The following is a 20,435-nucleotide window of genomic DNA, read 5'->3' on the forward strand; positions in this document are numbered from 1 at the left end:
GCTGCTCGCTGAACAATACTAATAAGGTTTTCTAAAGCTTCGTCTATATCTGTTATAATTGTGTAATTTGTCAAACTTTCTGTGATAATTGTTTTGAAAAGAGCCCAGTCTGCTTTTTTCAAGTTCCATTTTGGATATAAGTCGTGATTGTGATTTGGTTTTCTATTGTTATGAATGACGATTGGATAGTGGTCACTGTTGTAGGTATAGTCCAGCCGATCCCAGGAAAGAGCTGGAGTCAAAGTTGGGTCACAGATAGTGAGGTCAATACATGAACCCTGTCCTGATTGTATGTTAAATCTAGTTGGCTTCCCATCATTTAAGATGGAGATTTGCGTCATCAAGAGTATCTCCTAGTAAGCGACCTCTGTGGTTTATTGATGTTGATCCCCACAAGGTGTTATGGGCATTGAAGTCTCCGACTATTATTCTAGGTTGAGGAATTTGTTCCAATAAATCATTTAATTCTTTAGCATCTACTTGATATGCTGGAGAGATGTATACATTGCATATATTTACTTTTGGATTAGTGTGTAGTTCGATAGCTACGGCTTCAAGGTTTGTGAGGATCGTGATTTCCGCAGCGTGGAGAGATATTTCCACAAATATTGCTACTCTTCCGCTAGCTATTTCAGCATTTATTCGGTTCTTGTAGAAGCTGTTAAATTACCTGAGCGGTTCGTTGTTATTGTATTTGAAATTGGTTTCTTGAAGACAAATAACTTCGCATTTCTGTTTGGATAGAATGGTTTGCAACATTGGTAAGTTGTTATAAAAGCCATTGATATTCCATTGTAGTATAGATGTAAAGTCCATCAAAATACGGGGAGAAAAATATTGAAGTAAATTATTGGTTCAGTTAGTTAATATTTGTTTGAGATGATTCGCTTTCTGTTTCTGAGAGATCCGTTTCTGGTATGTTCAATTGTAGGTGAGAAAACAGTTTCTTCTTGAGTTTAGTGCATCTGCTTTTGACAGATCTGTGCTCAAAGGAAGGGTAAATTTTTGTTAGCATGTCTATTAATCCAGTAAAATCATTTGTGTAGTTCTTTATTATACTAATTGGATCAGATGAGCCGTAGACATTTTCAAAAGATGTCTGGTTTATTTTTAGGCTTTTTACTTGGCCTATTTGGTTTGGGGAAAGACGGTTTTTTAAGTTTCTCTGGTTTAATTCCTTCTGTTTGAGGAGGAGGTGTAATTATTTGCTCGTAGTTGCGTTTGGTGCTGTTTTGCGGAATTTCTTTTATGTTTATGGGGGGAACATTCTGGGATTGAGATGTTATAGGGGTTTCTGATGGGATCTTGGTGTGTGCTTGTGGAGTATTGGCTCGTGGGTTCTCGTGTGTAATCATTAGACAGTCGGGTATTTGGATTGTGGATGGTGAAATAAAGATTTGTATTCTGAAGCTGTAGATGTGGTTATATTCAGGAATTGTGGAGCTAATTTTGAGGAAGGACATTGGTGAGAGTGTATTGAGACCTATTTTGTTAAGTTCATAGATTAGAGCTGAGTGTGGTATGGTGGGGCATACATTTGACAGTATCAATCTTTCGGAAGGTGTTATAAGCTTTCGGGCTTGGATCGAAGTGTTGTTGATAATGATCAGCCCTTTATGAAAGGTCATGAAGCGGTCTACAATATCTTCATTTGCGAGGTACATGCATATTCTATTGTTTGATAGCCTTGATGTGAATAGTATATTTTTTGGACGGATTAGTTCTCCAAGTGATATTAGGTAATCTTGAATTTTCAGGTTATCAACAGCTGGAAAAACAATTGCTTGATGTTTTGTAGGAAATTGTGGTTGACTAAGTATAGATAAGTATGTTTTTGTAGGGTTTATATTCTGAGAGCTTCTGTAGTCAGAAGTCCCAACATTTGTATTTTGCATCATTAATTTTAGAAATATTTCCGCTTTGATTCTAGAGTGCGGACCTGTTTTGGCACAGGCCACTTCATATCAAGTTGATAAGTTTGTTTTTTTTTGTGAATTCTTCTTCCAAACCGGTGCGGTGTGATATTTGTGAAATTGATAGCGCAGTGTGTAATAAATTCACTGTTTTAGTATGAATGTATGAGATTTTACTTACAGTAATGTCTCTAAGTTAAGAACACTTCTAAACGATTATATCTATAGTTTCATAGATTTTAGGACTATGATAACTATCGAAATGAGTTATTTTTATAGGAACTGACACTTTCACTGTTAACGTTACGGTTGCCAGAGCCGGACTCTCCGAAACGGTAAGCGGTAATAAATTATATGTGGCAGCTTGAGTTTTTTTCAAAATCTCTGGTGGAGATCTCATAATTTCATTTCATAGATAAAGTTGAGAAAATGTTCGGCTGGTATCATTGACAATAAAATTATTGGCCCTTATTTTTTTGAGGGCGCAGTTAATGGGGAGGTTTATCTAGATTTTTTCATTAACTTCTTAGTGCCTACATTTCAAAAACTTTTTTCTGATGCTAGTCATTCAAATGAGATAGACCGATGTATCAACAAGACGGAGACCCATCGCATTTTGCAAATAAAGCCAGAAATTATTTAAACAAGGTTCTTCCAAATGGCCGACCATATCTCCTGACTTCATTCCTCTCGATTAGTTCTCACGGGTTTATTTGAAATCTGAAGTATATTTCAACATTCCAGATAATAGTGTTGATTTAAAAGTTAGGATAATGGAAGTAATTGACAAAATAAACCCTAAGGTCATACAAAATGTTGTATGAGAATTTCAAAATCACCTCGGTTATTGTCAATAAGTGAATGGTGGTAATTTTGATTTTTAAATCAATTCGATTGTAAAATACATAGAAAAATACATTTCAAATATTAGGCAAAATTATTATCTTCATTCTACGTTAAGTTTTGTGATAGAGACGTTATAAAAATTTTACAGTTATGATTGCACCAAATTAAAAAAAAACTTCAAAACAAAGGGCTAAAATCCCTTTCCAACAAGTTGCCACACGACCCCTTTTTTAATATAAATTTTCGAGGGGGTAGTTATAATTCAGAGGGAGTGTTGGGGGGATAATAGATTCGTTCATAGGTAATCACAAGAAAGGTATCACTATTTGATTTTTAAGGGATTCATTAAGAATTCAAACATGATAATGGAATATAGTTAACTTACCTACAACATAAGAAAAACGAGTTATTTAAGTTTTTTATCTTGTTTATCATTCACAGAAAATTCATCTTGTTGTGAGTATATCATTTCTTTGATCAATAATTTTTGGTAGTTTGTGCTTAAAGATAAGATTTTTAAATTTTTGAAGTCAAATTCACTATTTTTTTCATGTTTGTCTAGAGCAGTTGATGCATTCTTGGTGTATTTGTGGTGGACCATTTATTCTGTTCTCCAAGTATTTTGTAGTAATTCCTATATATCCTATATAATTTTTAGGACAATTCAGACATTGTATAGAAAATATTTGTTTACTCAGTGTCTTTAGTTTTGTCTTTAAGTGTAGTGAATAGAGGTGATAATGTGTGATCTATAACTTATATTGATGTTATGTTTAGATAAAATGTATTTCAGTTTTTCTGAGAGTTGCTTTGTATAGGGGAGTAGTATATATGTATTTTCTTCTCAGCTTCAATATATTTCTAGGTATGATTACACAATACTTGGAGCAGAATAAATGGTCACAACTACACCAAGAATACATCAACTGCTCTACACAAATTCGACAAAAATGAACATCATTAATTTGAAATCTTGAAATTTTTAGCATACAAATCACCAGAATTATCAGATAAATGAAATACGTAAAAGAAAAAAAAATGAAAAAAAGAAAGCGTACATAAAATACATTACCAATAGAACACAGGAAGAATACGAAGTCTATAAAAGAGTGAGAAATAGAACAACCAACATAATAAAAGTACTGAATAAAACATACTAGGAAAATTTCTCAGTGGAAATGGAACATGATTTGTACGGAGGCCAGAAAAAAATATGGAACATGATACGAAAAAGGAAGAAACCAATCAACGAGGAGGTAGTGATAAATGTTATAAATCAGGAAACATGGGCAGCACATTTTAAGATCCTATATGATAACAACGGAAGCAGGGACGAAGAAGAAGAAGAAGTCGCAAACCCGCCATCCCCAAACGAACAGGAAGAAACCATCACATTAGAAGAAGTCCAAACAACCATAAAGAAACTAAAGAATAGAAAATCACCAGGTACAGACAATATCCTAAACGAACTACTGAAGAACGGGGGCCCAGAAATCGAAAAAGAATTAATAAAACTGTACAATAAAATAGAAAGAACTGGAGTAATACCCGAAGAATGGAGAACTAGTATAACTATACCTATATAGAAGAAAGGTTTAAAATCAGATCCGAAGAATTTCAGAGGCATAACGCTACTTAGTAGTGTGTTAGAGTTATTTACCGAGATACTTGCAAATAAGATAACTGCTAAGGTAGGCATCTCAGAAGAGCAACAATGCTTCCGCCCAAACAGATCCACTATAGACGCAATATTTATATTACGCCAGTTGATAGAGAAATCCATAGAATACAATAAACCCATGTACACATGTTTCGTAGATCTAAAGCAAGCATTCGATAGAGTAAAACTCAACGATGTAATCCACCGACTAAACCAAAAAGGCGTCAAGAAGCATTATACAAATCTAGTAAGGCAACTTAACATCAACACCAAAACAAGAATAAAAACAGACTGTGGGCTAACAAAAGAACTCAAAGTCTCATCCGGCATAAGACAGGGAGATAGCCTCAGCACATGCCTTTTCAACGTAATAATGGACCAAATAATTGAGAGCGTAAACGAAGTTAATGCAGGATTCGAAATGAATAACCGTCGCCTGAGAATCCTTTGCTACGCAGATGACGCTATACTTATAGCTGAAAATGAAGACGATTTACAACGCCTCCTTCATAAATTTAACCTGACGGCACAGAGACTTAACATGCAAATCTCATGCGAGAAAACACAAAGCATGGTAATATCCAAAGACCCAATAAGATGCAAGTTGGTAGTAAATGATCGCATTATAAAGCAAGTAATGAATTCCAACTACTTGGGCGTAGAAACAACGAGCAGCAGAAACATAACGGACGAGGTAGATAAGCAGATCAAGAAAGCAACTAGAATATCGGGATATTTATGGGACATTATATGGAGAAATGAATATATGAGCATAGAAAGTAAGACGCGAATCTACAAGACCTGTATCAGACCCATACTAACCTATGCCGCAGAAACAAGGGCAGACACAACACAAACAAAGAGAAAAATGAGAACAGCAGAGATGAAGATATTACGAACAATAAAGGGTACCATACTCCACGATAGAATACCCAACACAGATACCTTAAGAGAACTGGGAGTACAAGATGTCGTTAGATGGGTAAGAGCAAGACGCCGACAATGGAGAGACCATGTAGAACGAATGGCTCCAGAACGGATTGCCAAATGGGCCAAAACACAGAAACCAGACACAAGACGCCCAATCGGTAGGCCCCCAAAACGCTGGTACGATAGCTGGACATCGGCGTCACAAGAGGGCAGATGACAGACCTGACAGGACCTCGTCCTACTACAAGAAGAAGAAGAAGAAGAAATACATAAAACAAGATGTATTTTCTGTAAATGATAGACAATATATAAAAAACCTCAACCAAATTTACCATAAATCTACTAATTAGTTTATTTCACTCTACCTGGTATGATATCGTTTTATTCAAATTCCGAGGTAATTACATTGATTCTAATACTTTATTTTTAATAATGTTTTTAAGATATCTACTGATTTTCAAGGATTGCCTTTCAACTAATTGAACCCCCAACTAATCTTGAGAAAAATCCTATTTTGGAAATAAACAACTTCAATTATATGAAATGTTTCGAAACAGCGAGAATATACTATAAATGATCCTATTTCACAATACGCAGACTTTGTTCGTCCATTCAAACTTTTAATAGACGCCGGAAACTTTGCTCTGGGTGCCGTTTTTAAAACGGACTTTAAATATAGGGAAATCAAGAAAATGGAATTGAAACTATTCTGGAATGGTGCATAAAGTTGGAGAAATTACGCGAATAGGTATTTATAGCGGGTGCCGAATAACCATTAATGAGCTATTCAGGAAAAGTTCCATATAGAGACGAAACTTCAGAAAATTAACAAGTATCCATTTGCTTGGATTTGAAATTGAATTGAAAAGAGCATGGTTCAAATAATTCGGATTAATGGAAGAGTTAATAATCTGAGCACATTATTAGTGATGAATTAAAAATGAATCAAAGCGACCACATCGCAGTACTGGCTCAAACAACTCGAAGAGGTACAGATCCCGTGATAGTCTCCAGTCTTCCTTTGTATGGAATATTTCCAATTCAGAATTTATATACAGACGTATTAGCTGATCAGTTGTCAGTTAAATTGTGAGAAAATACAAAGTAGCTTGACGTTTTTAATGTTGAGGATAATCTTTAAGAGAAAATGACAACTGACACAAGCATTTTAACAATCGATATCACGTATTATTAATGATGAAAAGTACAAGTGGTATAAAGTTCAGTTGAATCAAAAACTTAAGGCTGATGATTCCCATCTCATTCCCATCCACGTTTTATTGTACAAATTGTCCCAAGTTCTATAAACTGCAGTGAGGTTAATCTGCATCAAATTATTGGTGGTGATACTTCACACCACCTGAAAATAAAAATCTTGACGGGAATAATTGATAACAAAATTATTGATCCTTTTTAATTTAAAGAAAATATTGAAGGAGAACCTCATTTGCATTTTCTGCGAGAAGATATTGAACCAATTTTCACCAATTAGTTTGGAACGCGATTTTTTGAATCAGTGCTTTCCTGAAAAATGGGGGTACCAATGGAATGACCTTCAAAATCACCAAATATTGCACTTCCAGATTTTTTGTCGAAGGGTTTATGTTGATGTTGACGGCTCTTCAATACATAGTAATATATATTAAGGAAGAATGTTAGCAGTTGATGATTCGACTCAATACAGGAAGAAGCGAAAGGAATCAGGACAGACAGATATTAGAATTAAAACCGTCCTCATGTTCAATATCATAAACTGCAATACAAGCTTACGGGATAAAAGCGGCGTATGAACGTGATGTACTAAAGTATGTACTGCAAGATTCAGAAAACTGAGAAAATGACACTTCCAATTTTCTGAGCTTTGAAGGGTTCGTTTGGTATACAGATAAGTTTGAGACAGAATTGAAAACAGAATTAGTTTTTTATAGCGATCGGTCGGGAACGGATAAAGCTCTAAAGCTGTACCCCCAGCCAAACTCTTACAAGTAGCGATATAAGCAATTTTCACCTCATATAAAAACAAACAGAAGCACAGAAACAAACATATCTACGAGTATATCTTCACCAATAGTCGACAAGATGACGAGTCACTCGGGGCGATGGTTATCAGCTATATGGTGGTACATACTATATTGGAAACTAAACAGTAACTTCATCTTGTAGTTAATTTCATCTATATATGTTTTTTTATTCAATTGATGGTAAAGCATTCGTTGTAGACCACTCTAGGAATAGTTTATTCACAGTAACGTATACCCGAAAGGCTTTGTAACAGATATTGAAGGATGGATCTTTGCCAATAATTTTTTATTCCTTGTTTTGCAAATAGATAGAGTGAAAATACGGTTTTTGTTAGATAAATCATTTTTGTCAAATGGTTTGTTGTGTAAACAGAAGAAATAAATTTTCATTAGCCCTCTCTCTCTGATAAAAATGACCAATCATAATGCTCTCTACTTGTGCCATGTGAAAGTTCCGCATTAGGGCACTGCACCTATAACTCACATAAAACTTCATCAATTCTGATTGCACTAGCAGAAATTGTAAAACAGTAACCGCATTTTCATCGAAATTCATAGATGAAGTAGTAGCAGATTCATTTTTCTGTCAAAATCATTGAATTTAAAATTAGTCTGTAGTTCTTTCTGTTCCGTGTATAATCTAATATAGTTTGAACAATAGCAATATACGAGATACTCGGAGATAGATGAGTAGAGACTTTCCAAAAGTTTATGGAAGTAGTTATAGTTTAAGAGCTAGACTCGTAAAATCATCATAATCGGTAATATCGAGTTTCTACTGTAAAATATATTCAATTTTTATTGTTAATTATGTTCCGGAGCAGCCTGACAACCTATTGGATACAGGAGATAGCAATAATACAAAATTCTTAGGGAAAAAACGTGATCAAAAATATGCTCCAAAATTTTACCAGTTGAAAACCTTAACTGAATTACTTGAAATCCTGATACGTTGACAGATAGGTGGATACAAAAGGGGTCGAGGATAAGGGTGAAAATTTTGTTAGGTAGAAACCGAAGGCAGTATAATAGGGTACTAAATATATGTTTTCTCCCATTTTTGTAAGTTACTTCATTTAGCAGACATATCTATTACTGATTCTAATTTCTAATTCTATCATTTTTAAATAACATAATAGAACTCATTCAAATGAAGTTAATAAACCAATTGCTGAACAACCCAATATCAGGATATTTCCGCGTTATAAATAAAATAAAATTTCAAAATTTCACATACCTCTCTAAATAATATGAGAAATGAGAAAAGATATAATAACGTGAATTTTATTTGCTTGAGAACACTATTATCTTCCACAGAAGAGAAATTTTGGAAATTTTTTGGATAGCAAAATTTTTTAAAATCCTTTTTTTTTGTATTTCAAAAAATTGTTTCAAATTCCAAATTGATAAAAAAACGGTTATGACATACATTATTTAGGTGTCTACATAAATTTATATAAATAAAGATTCGGATGCTCTTACTTTGCCACTATTGCAGTCTGCACTGCATCTTTCTAAGAGCTCCATATATTGCAAGTATTTGTTTGATTACCGGATTACAGTTCCAACAGAACTTGTTATTGTGGAAAATGTAGGAAACTTTCAAAGATAAGATCCGTGAGTTTAAATGGTTTGTTGGTCCTCAAAAGTCAGAGATTGATCGTGATATTCTTTTGGAGATTGGAACAGTTGACCAGATGGATGACGAGGTAGCTGATAATAGCGAGATTGATGAAAGTGAGTGTGATATTGATGTTGATGAAGTAAATGTGACTTTAAAAAGTCATATATGTGTTCTGTGATAAAATTATCAGTTATGAACGCCATTTATTTAAATACGAGGCTTCCATCTTGATCTCGTCGATTTCTGATACGAAGAACGATATTTCAACTCTGAGGAATGATATTTCGACCAATATTGACAAGAAGATTCCGAGATTGAAAAACGATATTTTTGTCAATTTGGATAACAAGATTTCCACCATTAAGGAGGATATTCGACAATGAAGTATGATAATACCACTAATATCGACGAGAAATTTTACACTATGAAGAGCGACATGCCAGATTTAAAAACAAAAAACACTCCGATAGAAAAGTAGAAGATCGAACATATGAAACCATGCAACATTCGAAAAAGAAGGTTGTTCTACACGAGTCAACGGCCTCAACGTTTGATGATAAAACGTCTTGGACCAATTACGTTAAGCAATTGTGGCAACTGATAGAGTGAATAATTGGTCCGTTAAAGAAGAACCAGTGAACTTGACAATTGCACTGCGAGGGATACTTTAGATATACTCCAGGCGATACCTGATAGAAGATACTGATGACATTGAACAGCTGACATGAGATACGGTCACGAACATCTTGAACAACTGTACCAATCGTAGCTGAAGAACCGATGGCGGAAGCGTGATGAAACTCTTCAAGAATACGAGGTAGACATTGCTCGATTTATCGGTTATCAATCCCTATCTCCATTGGGTTATCCAACAATTGGTTTATTGGTTTATTAACTTTATTTCACTATTTTTCATGAGAATGTTAAAACAAGAAACTGAATGAATCAATAATAGTTATGTCTGTTAAATAAATTGGCAGGAGTTAGAGAAAACATATATAAAGTACGCGTTAGGGACAATTTTACTCCGTTTTACTGCCCTCGGTGTCCACCGAAATGTCAGTCCTTTTGAATTAAGACACCTTAGGGATTCAACTTTCAGTAGTCAAAATGTCTAATATATTATCGATGACGATTTTTTCCCAAAATTCACTCTCCTCACTTTCATCTACCACCCTTTTTGTATCCACCTAGCTGCTAACCCTTTGAGATTTCAATAAATTGGGTTGAGACCTTCAACTAGTAAATTTTCGATCACGATTTTTTTCCCAAAAATTTACCCACCCCTTATTGCTACTCTCTTGTATCCAGGATATATTTCAAAGAAGAAGAAAGAATCATTTATAAAGAGCTATAATATTACAATATTACGAATTCATTTGTGTTAGTTTTAATGATCAGCAATTAGTACTCATATAATTTTCATCGAAACATCTCGACGTCAAAGAACAGAATGCCTTTAAACTCGGATGAATTGATAGAACCTCAATTATTGCACTCTATCTCAGAGTTCCCGATTCGGTTTAATTCTGTAGTATTCTATGAATCAAATTTTCCTCAAAAATTTCTTAATTAATGAGAAAAGTTCGTTGGATAGGGAAACTTCCTTCGATAGATCCGCATACTTGATCAGAAACATCGCGTAATCACATAGATTCTGTCAGTAGATTCGAAATTTGAATTGAGTTTCAGATTAAGAGATGTAACACATTTCTGGAAATATTAATTGTATAACCAAAGAAAAAATTTCCCAGTATAAGTAATAGTGCTATTATTTATACTCTATGCGGAAAGAGAGTAGAGTAATAAATGCTCACTATAAATAATAATATAAATTATTATTATTGCTTTTCAATATATACAGTTATTTTTATTTAATTATTTACAAATACGAGTATATACATGTAAGTATGAAAAATAAAAATACAAAATATACTAAATTACACATAATTATATTATATACAACAGTGTGCAAATATTTCCTGAAACATATTTAGTATATTAAGTATATAAATATTTGCGATATATGTATTTCGTTCCAAAGAACTAGTGGATGAATTGTTCAAATTAATCATGAGAGGTTCTATAGTTTAATCAATAATGTTGTCTAATTCCCACATCTTTTTCCTCTTTGATATCATGCTGAATGCATTTTTACTAGTTTTCAGCAGTAACGTTTTTTAAAGCTTCGCTTAATATTATTCTAACGTCCTTTAATTTAAATGTTTTGTTTTTCCGAGCTACTTTATCTTTAACTTGGGCTTATATCAATTGAGTGATGGGATTGAGTTCACAGTGATAGGGAGGAAGACGAGTAATAGTAATTTGGCGATTTCTTGCCACTTCATCAATATTATATTTCTTTTGGAGATTTTTATATATTTTGACAATTGACAAAAGTTCGTTTTTCACCACGTCATCGTTTAATGTAATATTTTTTTGTATTAACTAGTTAATAATGTCTTGTATTGCCCATGACGTCGTAGGTAGATTTTCAACTTGTCTCAAGTGGTAACTTAAATAGGAATTTTTATGTTGTTTTTCCCAACAAAAATTTAGTTCATGTAAAACTTACCAAAGCCTATTTCTGCTGGTTGGAGTTTTCTTTTTAAAGTAAAATAAGTGGACTTTCCTGGGGATTGCATATTTGAAATCTTTATCGATGTAAACCTTTGGCCTTCCTGGCCGAGACTTTGGACCACTTGAACATCCACTTGTTTTCCTTCCCTTAAAAAGTTTGTAGACCGTTAATTTTCCTGTCATCTTCGAACACATACTTATTAGATCATCCACACTCACTGTATATACTAATATTTTAATGCACCATATACATTTAAAGCCATTGCTTTCACGTTAACAGACAGACATGCGTCTTACTTTATGTATTGGAGTATAGTTTTCAAAGATCGACATATTGAATATTCACTAAAGTTTTGTGAACGTTTCTGTGCCAACCACTGCGCTAGAAATGCATTTGTGTATTGGGAATTTTCTTTTATAGGACTTTTCCTTAAACTGAAACTTGTCAACCATTTAAGTATACCTCATATTTTAATATTTTATTACCCTTTTGGAAAATGTACCTAATTATCATTTTTTCAGGAAACATTTTACATATCATTTTCAAATTAACCTGCCTGGTATAGGTATATACTATAAAGGGCGTGAAATATTTACCTGTCAACATCATTCCTTTCTTAAAATACCCCAAAGGAATTGTTTTGGCCGATAAGTAAACATAGTTGGAAATTTGAACTTGATGCAATACATTTCTTATAAAATAAATGTTGGATTCATTTGCTAAGGTTCAATAAAATAAAATAATGAATTGTTCTTAGATGTGACTACGGCTATGGTGGCCTGGAGAGGGATTGATTTATCACTCTACACTCTTTCCGAATGGACTATAGTTGATTACTCTACTGCTAAATAGCATAGTTTATGATAATGATAATTGCAATATCATTCTCCTAAAGTAAACTCATGATGAATGTACTAAAAAATAGAATATCAGGAGCTCGGTTCAATATACAAATGAGAGTTTATCACAATCCAACAGGTTCTCAGATGTCATAAGTTATTAGGAACTCAAACAACCGATGTAGAGGAAATATATGTTTCAGGATTAGTTACCTTAAAACATGTGATAACCTACACATAAACAGAGTGAGTCATGAGGAACTTTACAGACTTCTACCATATATGGAGTCCCTTAGGAAGGATATCATGTGGTTACTAAAAAGTGTCAACTGCTCTTCTTTATTAATTCATGAAATTGATCATAAATTTCAACTGGGTATAAAGAGTTTACACAGCTCATTTGATTTTTCTGATTTGATCATGATGCAGTACACTACTATCAAGCATTCGACTGGTATCAGCTGAACTTTGGAATACCAGGACCGGCTTTGGAAAAATGAATTTGTAATGAATTGCACCCTGTACATCTTTTTATTTGCAATTAGCTTGAAAATCACTTATTGCATTTAATAACAATATTATACAAGGGTGCAACATTCAATCTATAAATTTATTTTTACAAAGCCGGTCCTGGAATAAGTTTAGCGAGTACTTTGAAGCAGTGTACTTCATCGTGAGAAAAATTAAAAAATCATTAGTCTCTGTGAATACTATAGCCAATTATGGTCAATTCCACAATCTGAAATTGATTAAGAAAAGAAGTTGACACTTTTTAGTAGCCACTTAATATCCTTCCTGAGGGACTCTACATATAGTAGAAATATGTTCCTTCCTTATGGCTCACGCAGAATTATAGTGAGGCTCATGATATATTTTGATTGAATCATAGGAATATGTATTGAGATATAACAATCGACAAAACTTGAACTCAAAGTTTAAAATAAACGCAATTTGCAGAAAAAAAAATACTACACAATGGCGATAAAAATATTTAAAATTAATACGTTATGCATTGCTGCACATCAACACATATATCTAGGAAAACCGAGTTGAACTTTCTTAAACGGTTTGGTGATATTCAATCTTTTCACTTGTGCGATGGGTCCACATAAGTAATGCTAATGCATTTTTACAACCACCTTTACACACAATATAAAAGATTATTATTGCTTGTAACATCAAATAACTTGAGTTTGATTGGAGTATAAATTACCACTTTCTAAAGCTGCGTAATCATGACATTGATTATCCAAAGTTTTTCTTGACTTTTCATTAATAGTTAAAGTAACAGAATAAGCTTTACTCCGAACCCGATGTTCTGGACATACACGTCCTTTGCCAATACAAATACCATTCTTACAGTAGAAGATACGAACCTAAATCGACCTTCACCGGGTTGATAATAGAATCACACATATTTTATAATAAATTTCGTATATTAGAAAATTTATTAAAAATGGGTAGACAACAAAAATCCTGGACAGAATATTTTTAATTATTTTTTAAATAATGATTTTTCATGAAATAATAAAATTTTATTCTGGACTTAAAGTATAATACATATAGAATGTGCAGACGTAGGGTTGACTATTATTTACCTGGACGAACTACTGGGTTGACTGGTATAAACAGGTATGTCAATACTAGTTACTTTCACTTGATTAGATAATAGAAAAAAATTTATATTAGCATAAGTGTTGTTTTATTCTGAACACGATGATATAGGGTTGATTGCGAAAAATTCGATGCAAACACATAGCTAATCAAAAATTAATTGAATAATTATTTTCTGTGTACTGTTATGAAACAGCTTTAACATTATGACGTCACAACTAGAGTGATCAATCGTGGCGCGTTCATTCAAAAAATTTTTGAGTTGCTTACTGATACGTGAAATATTCAACTTGGTCCAAAAATTTAATTGAATTGCAAAAATTTTCTTGCGATGATTTTCTATGATTTTCGACGTGGATTAAACCAACTGCATTGTGTCGATCAACTTGCTTTGACTATCGGTAATCAATCACCATTTTGAACGACCGTGTTTCGCTGATTTTCCGAGTTGAATCGTGGTCGCTCTAAACGCTAATAAAAAAGATTTGTTCCCATTGGATAACGCGAAATTTGAAAATCGCTCAAAAAACCTGTGTCGATTGGTGCGAAGAAAATTTAATCACGGTGCATCAAAATACGTCTATAGACCTTAACAGGCGACAAATGATGGATCTACGCATATGAAGCCAAAACTGAACAACAATCGACTGTATCAGTTCACGTTCACGTACGAAACACTTAAAAGCCACTGTTCCATTAGACCAATGTAGAGCAGACAAAGCTGAATGGTACAAAAGCATATGTTTGTCCACCCCACACCAATTCAAACAAAAACGTTCTTGAACAGTCGAAACATCGAATTTATGGTTCATATGCCGTACACTCCTTGTTTGACACCCAATTATTTTTTTTATTCGTATAGATTTAGAATGAATTGCGAAGTAAACATTTTTCGACAACTGAAGAAACGCTTAATACTTTCAAATCACTTGTTTTGGGGGTATCTTTGATATTAAAATGCTCCGACAATTGGTTCAAACGCATCCAAAAGAATGATGAGAGACTTTATCTTGCATGGCGATCTCCAGTCATTTTGTGCACATCATTCTCGGAATGACAACTGATTTTGCCTGAAATTAATCATTGTCATCAATAAAATAGTGCTGCTTTACTAAAAGCTACTCGATGTTGTTCAATGCATTGTTGTTGACTAAGGCCAATTTTAAAGTCATGGAAAATCATCCAACCCCATACAGGAAACACCAGAGTTGACAAAGGGGAAGCCTAGCTTGGGCGTACCTGTATTGGCACATGCGTGGGCCAGGCTACTCAACTCAGCTTCGGCCATACCAATGATTACCCAAGCTTGGGCCAAGCCTGGATATCCCATCCTTGGCCATTCGTTGACAACCCAGGCTTGGATCAAGATTGGGCCAATCCTGTTCGGTCATATATGGCGTGGTTCGAGTATTTTCGCCCAACCCCCCGTCGGCAGCCATACTTTTTTTTATTATGGTTCTGATTAATCCGATTTCTAGTTTATTTAATATGTGTGTGTTTCTTATCACATTTTTTATTATTTATTACTACTAAAAGTAATCATGTCTGATACATATCTTCGAGTTCAAAGATGGCGTTTATTGGCGTGCCCGTGAACGGACAAAGCTTAAATAATTTTAAGTGTGAACATCAGCTCTGTGAGTGAGCTTAACGATAGTGGTACAGATTTGTGCAATCTACAAGCGTTTAATAATCATAATTTGGATAATGATGATAATATTAATAATATATAAATGAAATACTAATTAAAATCAAAAAGATCATATTGAATGAAAAAAAAAAATAAAAAAATGAAATAAAGATAAACAAGAAAAAGTTTTGTAATGAATAAGTCTTGGTATTTAACTTTGGTCCGGTCCTGGCAGTTAATCTTGGCCCAGTCCTGGCAGTTAAGGCTGGCCCAGCCCTGGCATTTAAGCTTGGCCCAGTCTTGAAGACCAAGCTTGGCCCATCGTTATCACTCTAGACTTTTATCAAGACTGGACCAAGCCTGGCTTACAAGCCTGGTCCAGAGTTCTACATAGTTGGGCCAAGCTTGTGCCCTTGGAACTTTCCTCTACGGGACGTAATCATTCACGGGCGATTACCATTTTTGTACAGACTTACTTCTTTTAAACGAGAACTTACTTGGTCAATTTCAATATTGCCACTGGATTTGCAATAACAAATGTCATTGTTTACAAATATAGTGGTGCCAACTTATTAAAGCCACCTATTGTTTGATGGAAAACTTGTAACCCTGATATCAGCAATGTTTGAAATGCAATTATACACATCAGCAGAAACTTCTGATAGAGTAGAAACAAATCGGACAAAAATGTCCAATTTTATACTCGAATAGTTTTTCTAGTTACTGTTGGGAGAAATGAATATTTGGATTACATTCAATTAATGAAAACAAAGCGAGTAATTTCAAGCAAGTGTGAAATTTGTAAACGAAAAGTTAACTGCGTGATCACACGAGAAAAGGAAGTAACTTTATATCGAGTTATATACGCTACTTTTTCTACAAATAATGATGACTTCATGACTTCAATAGTGCAAAAAATATGAGTGCCAGCTAATTTTTTTGTAAGCATGGAAACGTATTTTCCAACACGTAGGCGAAATAATGCTTAATGGCAGTGAATATGATCACGACGGTTTCAAAACTAACACCCAGATTTAGTTTGAAAATTATACGTACATGGCAATTTCACTTACGCATTCCCACATACTGTTCGTTTTAGAATTTTTAATTAAACCATAAATGCACGTCGTGTTTTCGTCTTTATTGTTCTGACAACTCAACAATATTGAACCTTGCTCAACATAGTATTGGTCTTTTCGCTTTAATTTGGATGTGACGAGAACTTTTTTCGGGAATTACTAAAGCAAGGTGTTGACCTGCCCTTTTTATTTTCACTTAAAATTCAATGAGCGTAGCGCTTGACACGTTATGTGAGTTGTGAGTTATTACGTGAGACACCAAAACTCAATTGGAACATGCTTAATTATGTATTATTTTGAATTTTTGACATGTGTCGAACGGACGCTTTGTGTTGCCGGTCTCATTGTGCCGTAACATCATGTGCTCGTGGGTAGTTTTGCATCAAAGCTCATCGATGTTCGTGATTATTCTGGAATTTGACATCTTTTTTGTGGGAGCAGACATGAAACGGATTTCGAATATGTATTAAAAAGATGGAAATCTGTTACTCTTCTTAATCTAAACAATTTTCACAACGACAGAAAATAGTGCTAAATCCATTATTTTAATTTGTGATCCAGAGAAAATCAATATAATCGTATAATTCTCAATTTTAGTCTATCAGATGTTGTGGTGAATGATAATTTTCTATAATAAACGTCAATAAATGAATGATTCATCATCAGTATGTTGCTTTGATATTTTTTTCGTATTTACTCCATATTTATACTCAATTATATGGATAACTGTTATACATAATAGTTGAATAACGACATGTTTTTCCATCAAATATAAGTAGAATATTCATAAGGATCGATTATTGTGAACCATTGCTTTCGGATAATTTTTAACACCCTGGAAATCTACATACCCTATACATGCAAATACGTTCGAAAATAAATGACAAAAAAAGGTCTATAAATAATGTTTTGTTTGGATATAAGTAAAAATTATTAATATGTCCTAGAATTTGGCAGCTCATTTATATATGAGAGTCTCAATAAAAGTCCGTAATAATAAAATAACGAGAGAGAAAATGGAGAATGTCCACATGTACGAGGTTTTTACCAAAGGTAAGGTTCCCAATAAGCTACAGCCTCGAGGGAAGGTGTTAAGCTGAATTCGACAACAGTGCCATGTGCAGTGATTCATCCATTCCAAGGCCGCCTATTCGCAGTTCGCTACGTCACTTATCGCTTGTTCGCTTAGCAACCATCAAAGAAAACTATCGCTTCTTCCGGTAGAGAAGAAATTTGTGTGAGATTTGAGCAGTAATCCACGCAAGGAATTTACCGTCTGTAGGGATTTAACGACAACCAACTCAGTTTTATAATGAGGATTGCATGTGCGTTCAGTAAGGCCGCAAATGATGCACGGCTTTTTCTTATGGTCGCATGGAGAGTGACGCTGATCAGCGCTGTGTAATTCGGTTTTGGTTGCAACTGTTTCTGAATTTGTGGAACGCATATCTGAAGCTTCTTATGAAACAATTCAAAGAGCTCGAATAGGAATGTTGTGTTCTGGCAAGGTAAGTGCACGAATGTTGATCGAGAGATACAAAGAGTAATGCCCTGACTGCTCATAAGCTTCTTTCACAATGTTATTGAGTAGGCATCAAGGAGAAGTTGTTGGATTTTATAGTTACGAACAATGAAACGTTTATTACACTAATGAAATTATTCAACGATCTCTTCAGCCATCACTCTTATTGACCGCCACCAACGAAATTCAAACAAACATATGGTGACTGTGTTTTTGGATCTAAAGGGTTCTGTTTCATGCAAGTTTGACATTTTTAATGGTGGACGTACTCAGAATAAATTATCATACTACGGCTATTTGAGTTGTTAAATGACATATGAAATAATCATCTTCGTCAAAAAATGGAATTAGCTCGCGTGCGATAAATTTCTAGGACTATCGACATGAAATTGAATGCTATAATAAATTATTATCTCTTTGTGCATGCCTCCGAATGTAATTCTGTTTATAATGTTGCAAAAAAGTGAAAAAACTACCGTGCTAATATTTCTAAGTGTACAATAAGCAGGTACATTGGTTTGGTACTGTTTTAATTTATGTTTCTGGTTTTAAGTAAGTACCTAATCATTATTTTTTTAAAATACCTTATCATTGAATTTTCATCTTGTTTTCAGTTGATTTTTAATTGTAGTTATCCATGCAAGCGGGTTTTTTGATTTTTTTTAATTATTATTTTATTACTCTTATTTTCAAATAAGTTTCTGATTTGGAAGATGACGAGAATTTTATGTAAAAATAAAACTTGGAATAAATCACAACTATAAAAGCTTGTCAGAAAAAATAGTTTGTTGTATAGTGAATGAAAAAATAAAGTTTTCCAAACTGAGCTAAAGATAATTGAGTGATGAAGTTACAGCACTGCATAGTAAATTTATTCAGTATCCTCACGATAAATTTTTGAAATTACAAAATTGTATAGATTAATTGATAAAAAAATTTTCTTGTACCGCTTAGTGAATTTTATAAAATTTTTACATCCAGAAGAATCCAAATGACGCAAAATTATTAAAAGGCAAAAAGTAGTAATACGTGAAAAACCAATGAATCATCTTTTAGTACGAATAGACATATTATGTTTGATCTCCATTCAAAGTCACTCATTCATATGTGTTTTGATATGAAAACAAAATAAGCGATGGTTTTGTAAACTAAAATATGGAACTATGAAGAGAGAAATCGTAGTCAAATAAACACAACAAAATATTCAGCATTAAATTTATTTGCCAAGAGAAAATATCGTGACCTTAGAGATAACATTTTCGTCGAAACACGAGCCAGAAAGTAAAAAAAGCTATTGTACAACACAGTGTTTTGTATTGTTTCAGTGGCTTTGTTGGTGCTATGAGAAGATTAAGTAGTACAGTTTCGAGGATCTCTAAATTCATACGAATTAAATTCAGAGAAAACTTTCCGAGAAGCTCCGCTCGTTACAGAACCAACTCATAAATTTGTCGATTACAAGTTTTACCGAATATGAAATTATGATATTATACTATAATTCATATTTATCATGTCCGGTAAAAGCTTCCATTGAGTTTGCCAAACCTGAAATCTCAACTTAAACCATTATTTATGGATTTTAAGTCTACTAGCGTTATGGAAATATGGATGTATTCCTCAATTCAATATCTGGATGAGACTCTCGAATTAATATGAAATAATTCAACGTTCTATTCCGATCCACTGTATACTTTATTAATCTGGTCAACATTACCTAATACTGAAAAGTGATTGAGAGATATGTTGAAAAGTCAATAAATAAATTTCTATCAGTTGAAGACACAGTATATCTTCATATGAAAGACTTGTGGCAGAGTATATCTTACCTTGACGATACAGATTGTTTTCTTTCGTATTTAGGTAATTTCTGGATGATTTGATTTCACAATCGATCAAATAATGTACAGTATCAATCACAATTGATTGCTTTTTCCTTTCTCAAATGGTCCACGAAATATATTCCATAGGAATCATAACCTTGTCAACCGATTTCTGCATTTTTGGTCGCTTCGGAAAGCTATTGTCAAATCTAGTCCACTCAGATGTCTGTCGTTTTGATTCAGGTATGTAGTGGTTAATTCAGGTTTTAACCATGATCACGCATTGTTGGAAAAGAACATACTGCTCGTTAATTATTGGCGCTTGTACGGTATCTTTTTAACTTTGTGCATCGATG

General features: G+C 33.7%; 1 protein-coding gene across 1 annotated transcript in view; it reads right to left on the minus strand.

Moving 5' to 3' along the window:
• The window catches only part of LOC130453164 (uncharacterized), a 519,843-nt gene that overhangs the window by 300,828 nt on the left and 198,580 nt on the right, over positions 1–20,435 (minus strand). The gene's annotated exons all lie outside the window — the stretch shown is intronic.

Source organism: Diorhabda sublineata, chromosome 2 (genome assembly GCF_026230105.1).
Source record: "Diorhabda sublineata isolate icDioSubl1.1 chromosome 2, icDioSubl1.1, whole genome shotgun sequence".
Classification (NCBI taxonomy): domain Eukaryota; kingdom Metazoa; phylum Arthropoda; class Insecta; order Coleoptera; family Chrysomelidae; genus Diorhabda; species Diorhabda sublineata.